Source organism: Melitaea cinxia, chromosome 25 (genome assembly GCF_905220565.1).
Source record: "Melitaea cinxia chromosome 25, ilMelCinx1.1, whole genome shotgun sequence".
In the NCBI taxonomy this organism is placed as follows: Eukaryota; Metazoa; Arthropoda; class Insecta; order Lepidoptera; family Nymphalidae; genus Melitaea; species Melitaea cinxia.
Window position 1 is genome coordinate 4344558 of NC_059418.1, and position 7500 is coordinate 4352057.

At 53.0% G+C, this 7500-nt stretch overlaps 2 non-coding genes and 1 pseudogene across 2 annotated transcripts; all 3 read left to right on the forward strand.

Moving 5' to 3' along the window:
- The first annotated feature begins 681 nt into the window (after positions 1–681).
- Positions 682–2584, forward strand: LOC123666335. The gene has a single exon (XR_006745230.1). It is a non-coding gene; the product is annotated as a small subunit ribosomal RNA (ribosomal RNA).
- A 263-nt stretch (positions 2585–2847) lies between these two features.
- Positions 2848–3004, forward strand: LOC123666314. The gene has a single exon (XR_006745212.1). It is a non-coding gene; the product is annotated as a 5.8S ribosomal RNA (ribosomal RNA).
- Positions 3005–3682: 678 nt separating this feature from the next.
- Positions 3683–7500, forward strand: part of LOC123666305 — a 6285-nt pseudogene continuing 2467 nt past the window's right edge.

The following is a 7500-nucleotide window of genomic DNA, read 5'->3' on the forward strand; positions in this document are numbered from 1 at the left end:
AACGCCACGTACACGTATAATGAACTTTATACGTGCTTCGAAAACTGTGCCGATCGACGGACACACGTAAGATCTCTACGTACCACGTAGACGTCGCTCATTCCGGAGTCAAATCCGAAATCCGCGTACGAATACGATTGGTCGTTTTGAGAGATTCAGTGTTTTGGCCGTTTTAATGTCGTCAATCGTTCGACTTAATCGATCGTTCATGGAACTCTTAAAGATTTTCGTCACCGATGAAAAATTTACACAAAAAGACGATCTGGTACGATCACTCTGACACCGGGCGACGGTCCGCTTGTTTTGACGAATCAATTTCGTCGTCAGAATATATTACGTACACTCAGTGTGCGATCGTGTATCTCTCATTTAACTGAGCAGAGAATAAGATCTCGTAGCGAACATTCGAACCGAGCGACCGCTGCGTCGTCGTCGTCGTCCTCGTTTCACATGTCGTCGTCCCGCCGAACGTATCACGCGTCGGCGAGACGGAAACTTGTATAACGTTTGGACACGCTTTCATTTTATGCCAGTCAACCGTTTGCGAGATACGCGTCTAACGCGATCGTCTCTACGGTGTGACGTCTCGCGAGGCGCTTCGCTACGTCGCGAGGCGCTTCGTCGAGAGTTACGTGCGATACGTTCGATGAATTGATTTTCATTCGACAATCGTCTGTTAGCTCCCTGGTTGATCCTGCCAGTAGTTATATGCTTGTCTCAAAGATTAAGCCATGCATGTCTCAGTGCAAGCCGTATTAAGGCGATACCGCGAATGGCTCAATATATCAGTTTTGGTTCCTTAGATCTTACTCAGTTACTTGGATAACTGTGGTAATTCTAGAGCTAATACATGCAATCAGAACTCTGACCAGTGATGGGATGAGTGCTTTTATTAGATCAAAACCAATCGACGGAGGGCGTCTCGTCCGAAGTCGTTAATTTTGATGAATCTGGATAACTTTTGCCGATCGCATGGTCCAGTACCGGCGACGCATCTTTCAAATGTCTGCCTTATCAACTTTCGATGGTAGTTTCTGCGACTACCATGGTTGTCACGGGTAACGGGGAATCAGGGTTCGATTCCGGAGAGGGAGCCTGAGAAACGGCTACCACATCCAAGGAAGGCAGCAGGCGCGCAAATTACCCACTCCCGGCACGGGGAGGTAGTGACGAAAAATAACGATACGGGACTCTTTCGAGGCCTCGTAATCGGAATGAGTACACTTTAAATACTTTAACGAGGAACAATTGGAGGGCAAGTCTGGTGCCAGCAGCCGCGGTAATTCCAGCTCCAATAGCGTATACTAAAATTGTTGCGGTTAAAAAGCTCGTAGTTGCATTTGTGCGCCGCGCTGCCGGTGCACCGCATCCGCGGTGATACCGACACGTCTGCGGAGCATATCGTCGGTGAGCCGGCGGTAAAACGCCGGTTCAATATCAAAATCCTATCGCGGTGCTCTTCGGTGAGTGTCGAGGTGGGCCGACAATTTTACTTTGAACAAATTAGAGTGCTCAAAGCGGGCTCAAAATGCCGCTTGAATATTTCGTGCATGGAATAATAGAATATGATCTCGGTTCTATTTTGTTGGTTTTCAGAACTCCGAGGTAATGATTAATAGGGATAACTGGGGGCATTCGTATTGCGACGTTAGAGGTGAAATTCTTGGATCGTCGCAAGACGAACATCAGCGAAAGCATTTGCCAAAGGTGTTTTCATCAATCAAGAACGAAAGTTAGAGGTTCGAAGGCGATTAGATACCGCCCTAGTTCTAACCGTAAATATGTCATCTAGCGATCCGCCGACGTTACTACAATGGCTCGGCGGGCAGCTTCCGGGAAACCAAAGATTTTGGACTCCGGGGGGAGTATGGTTGCAAAGCTGAAACTTAAAGGAATTGACGGAAGGGCACCACCAGGAGTGGAGCCTGCGGCTTAATTTGACTCAACACGGGAAATCTCACCAGGCCCGGACACCGGAAGGATTGACAGATTAACAGCTCTTTCTTGATTCGGTGGGTGGTGGTGCATGGCCGTTCTTAGTTGGTGGAGCGATTTGTCTGGTTAATTCCGGTAACGAACGAGACTCTAGCCTGCTAAATAGGCGTCGTCATTTAGGTGTGTCCGATTTCGGTCGGACAACTCACTGGCGGCGTATTAAAATTCTTCTTAGAGGGACCGGCGGCTTCGAGCCGCACGAGATTGAGCAATAACAGGTCTGTGATGCCCTTAGATGTCCTGGGCCGCACGCGCGCTACACTGAAGGAATCAGCATGTTCTCCCTGGCCTAGAGGCCCGGGCAACCCGTTGAAACTCCTTCGTGCTGGGGATTGGGGTTTGCAATTATCCCCCATAAACGAGGAATTCCTAGTAAGCGCGAGTCATAAGCTCGCGTTGATTACGTCCCTGCCCTTTGTACACACCGCCCGTCGCTACTACCGATTGAATGATTTAGTGAGGTCTTCGGACCGACACGCGGTGGCTTCACGGCCGTCGGCGTTGCTGGGAAGTTGACCAAACTTGATCATTTAGAGGAAGTAAAAGTCGTAACAAGGTTTCCGTAGGGGAACCTGCGGAAGGATCATTAACGAAACTGCCGTATTGCGAGACGTATCGCCCTCGAGCGTGAAGTTTCTGCGATATACGCGTAGTGACGCTAATAGACATTCTGTTCAACGACGGAAAAAAAACGACGTTGAACAAAAAAACAAAATATAAAAGTCGCGCGCACCGTTTCGCGGTGACCGACCGTACATTTTATTTATTTATTTTTTTTTTTTATTTTTATAAGACTCTTAACGAATCTTATTCAATTAATACGATGTAGATTTCGATCTACAACGAAACCATTACCCTGGACGGTGGATCACTTGGCTCGCGGGTCGATGAAGAACGCAGTTAACTGCGCGTCATAGTGTGAACTGCAGGACACATTTGAACATCGACATTTCGAACGCACATTGCGGTCCGTGGAGAAACATCCAGGACCACTCCTGTCTGAGGGCCGGCTGCATAAATACATATATCACACTGTACGTTCGTATATAAATTCGTTTATTACGATCGTACATATGACGGTCTCCGTATGTCTCAATCAGAGACTTCGGTCCGTTTAAATATTGTTAACGTTCGATACGGAGCGAATAAGCGTATATGCGTATATGTGCCGTGTGTGCGCGCGCGTATATTGCGTTTACGTCGATGCGAGAGACAGCGGTACAGGTTTCGACCTGTACCCGTATCTCGCGTACGTACGCGCAGCTCGACGTTCTCGTCTCGAAGACGACGACGTCCCGCGTCTCTCCGTCCTTTCGGTGACGTCGCGCGCGTATAGTCTTAGAAAACAAACTAACGACTATACATATGCGCGCTTCTATGTCGACGGGGTAAACGGAGAGCGATGCGGCGACGTCGCGCAGTCCGAGAGACACGGATCGTCGTTCTATCGCGCGCGTCCTGTACGTTATACGCACGCGAATCATCCGAGTATCGTTCGCACGAACGACGACGCGCGTACGCGTATGCCGTCGCGTAGTCGTCGCGGTAGGCGGACTCGACGTCCGAAGAGCGCGTCGACGCCGACGCCGACGTCGAAGACGGGACTCTAACGAGACCCCCGTCTCTCGGCGTACCTTCGGCGCCGTCGCGTCGACGGATATCGCGTCTGCCTCGTTTTTTTTATCGTTGGCCTCAGATCAGGGAGGATCACCCGCCGAATTTAAGCATATTAGTAAGCGGAGGAAAAGAAACTAACCAGGATTTCCTTAGTAGCGGCGAGCGAACAGGAAATAGCCCAGCACTGAATCCCGCGGTTGTAACGATCGCGGGAGATGTGGTGTTCGGGAGGTATCGCTTTCTCGTCGTCGCCACTCCTGTCCAAGTTCGTCTTGAACGGGGCCGTTTTCCCGTAGAGGGTGCCAGGCCCGTAGCGACGGAGCGAGACGGCGAGAGGTACACTCCTCAGAGTCGGGTTGCTTGAGAGTGCAGCCCTAAGTGGGTGGTAAACTCCATCTAAGGCTAAATATTACCGCGAGACCGATAGCGAACAAGTACCGTGAGGGAAAGTTGAAAAGAACTTTGAAGAGAGAGTTCAAGAGTACGTGAAACCGTTCAGGGGTAAACCTGCGAAACTCGAATGAACGAACGGAGAGATTCATCGTCAATCGGCGGCGTACGGGCGCGCGCCTCGATGTCGAACGCCTCCCCTCGCGGGTGCGTCGTGCGGCACGGGTCGCGTCCGTCGACGTCCGTCGACGGCGTGCACTTCTCTCTAAGTAATACATCGCGACCCGTTCGATGTCGGTCTAAGCGCCGTTCGGGAGTCCAGTCGTCGTGTTAACGCACCGCTATTGGACCGTGACGGTGGCCGATCGGCCGTCGGACGGTAGTACAAAGTCGTACTTTTATACGAATCGCGCACGCGCCTCGCGCGCGTCCGGCCCGACGCAAGCGAACGCCGTACAATGTCGACGTCCTGCCCGAGTGCGGACGTTGACGCGGCGCTGCTGTCGTCGCAGCCGTGCTGTCTCGGACCGTGCGCGTATCCGTCTGCGATGATTCATTTTCGGGCACTCGCAGGACCCGTCTTGAAACACGGACCAAGGAGTCTAGCATGTGTGCGAGTCATTGAGATTATTCAACGTAAAACTGAAAGGCGTAACGAAAGTGAAGGCGCGCGCTAAACCGCGCGCTCAGGGAGGATGGAGCGTCGGTCTCGATCGATCTCTCGCACTCCCGAGGCGTCTCGTTTCCAATCCGTGAATGTAGGCGCGCTCTGAGCACAGATGCTGGGACCCGAAAGATGGTGAACTATGCCTGGTCAGGTCGAAGTCAGGGGAAACCCTGATGGAGGACCGTAGCGATTCTGACGTGCAAATCGATCGTCGGAACTGGGTATAGGGGCGAAAGACTAATCGAACCATCTAGTAGCTGGTTCCGTCCGAAGTTTCCCTCAGGATAGCTGGCGTCGATTATTAACAGTCCCATCCGGTAAAGCGAATGATTAGAGGCATTGGGGCCGAAACGACCTCAACCTATTCTCAAACTTTAAATGGGTGAGAACTCCGGCTTACTCGAACGATGAAGCCGGAGATCTGATGACGGTGCCAAGTGGGCCAATTTTGGTAAGCAGAACTGGCGCTGTGGGATGAACCAAACGTAGTGTTAAGGCGCCTAAAAAACGCTCATGGGACACCATGAAAGGCGTTGGTCGCTCATGACAGCAGGACGGTGGCCATGGAAGTCGGAATCCGCTAAGGAGTGTGCAACGACTCACCTGCCGAAGCAACCAGCCCTGAAAATGGATGGCGCTGAAGCGTTTTGCCTATACACTACCGTTACGGGCACGTGCGACGTTGTACGTTTTGCGTCATTATGCCGTAACGAGTAGGACGTGCGCGGCGGAGTGCGCAGAAGGGTCTGGGCGTGAGCCCGCTTGGAGCCTCCGTCGGTGCAGATCTTGGTGGTAGTAGCAAATACTCCAGCGAGGCCCTGGAGGACTGACGTGGAGAAGGGTTTCGCGTGAACAGTAGTTGCTCGCGAGTCAGTCGATCCTAAGCTCAAGGAGAGATCTTATGTCGATGTGGCGTGTTTTCTTTTATATTATATTATATATAAACCGAATAACGCCCTTTGAGCGAAAGGGAATCCGGTTCCTATTCCGGAACCCGGCAGCGGAACCGTTTCAATAATCGTTCCCTCGTTTCAAAGCGAGTGTTCGACGGGGTAACCCAAAGTGGCCTGAAGACGCCGCCGAGGGGTCCGGGAAGAGTTTTCTTTTCTGCCTGAGCGTTCGAGTTCCATGGAATCCTATAGAAGGGAGATATGGTTCGGAACGCGAAGAGCACCGCATTTGCGGCGGTGTCCGGATACTCTCTGCGGACCTTGAAAATTCAGGTGAGGGATGTACGTGGAGATGTCGCGCCGGTTCGTACCCATATCCGCAGCAGGTCTCCAAGGTGAAGAGCCTCTAGTCGATAGAATAATGTAGGTAAGGGAAGTCGGCAAATTGGATCCGTAACTTCGGAATAAGGATTGGCTCTGAGGACCGGGGCGTGTCGGGTTTGGACGGGAAGCGGATGCGGCCGGTGCCGGGCCTGGTCGATGCTCGTTCGTCTCTCTCGGGGGGCGTTCGGGCGGAATCCGGACCCGCGTTCCGGCCTTCCGCGGATCTTCCTAGCCGTAAGGCCGCGTCGGTTTCGTCTCGTGCGCGATCGGCGCGGTTCTGTACGACCGCCGTTCAACGGTCAGCTCAGAACTGGCACGGACAAGGGGAATCCGACTGTCTAATTAAAACAAAGCATTGCGATGGCCCTCGCGGGTGTTGACGCAATGTGATTTCTGCCCAGTGCTCTGAATGTCAACGTGAAGAAATTCAAGCAAGCGCGGGTAAACGGCGGGAGTAACTATGACTCTCTTAAGGTAGCCAAATGCCTCGTCATCTAATTAGTGACGCGCATGAATGGATTAACGAGATTCCCGCTGTCCCTATCTACTTATAAGCGTTACAGGAGGCCAGACGCGAATACAAGCGGGCCATGAAGGAAGCGGAAATCACGCACTTTAGACAAGTTGCCGAAACGGGAAACAACGACCCCTGGGGGCTCGCGTACCGCGCCGCGACCGGCAGGACGCGCCCCCCCAGGAACGTGCTTCACGGAGGGAAGCTCGTTGAGGGATACGCCATCGACACTGGAACCGCCATGCACGAACTTCTCTACTCCCTATGCCCCGACGACGCTACAGCTACCGACGACGAGTACCACCGAAAGGTGCGTGTGGCCGCCGCTTTCCCACCGTCCGGTGGGGATTCGGATGCGCCCGGTCGAGCCACTGTGGAACTCATCATCAGGAACCTGCCTAACACAAGTCCCGGACTGGATGGAATCACCCGTAGGATCATCAGGAACGCCTGGAAGGCTTCCTCCGGCGAGATGTTGCTGATGTACTCGGCCTGCATCTCTGAGGGAGTCTTTCCGGATATCTGGAAGATAGGCGCATTGATAGTCCTGCCGAAGGGAAACGACAAGCCGCTGACAGATCCGAAGGCTTACAGGCCCATCACACTGCTGCCTATCCTGGGCAAAATTCTCGAGCGTATCATCATCGCGTGCGCTCCCTGCCTGTATCGCGGCATTTCCGACGACCAACACGGTTTTGTTAAGGGGCGCTCCACTGTGACCGCCCTTCGAACAGTGTTCGAACGCGTCGACAACTCTGCGCATAAATACGTCCAGCTGGTCTTTCTGGACATCTCTGGTGCGTTCGACAACGCCTGGTGGCCGATGATTTTGCTGAAGGCGAAGGCCGCTGGGGTCTCGCCGAATATCTATCGGATTTTGGTGAGCTACTTCAGCGGCCGACGCATAGGCATGTCGGTCGGCTCCCGGACCTTGTGGAAAACTTCCACCATGGGGTGTCCGCAAGGATCGGTTCTGGGCCCCACGTTATGGAACCTCCTCCTGGACGATCTCCTGAGGCTGCCGAAGCCGGATGGTGTCACCA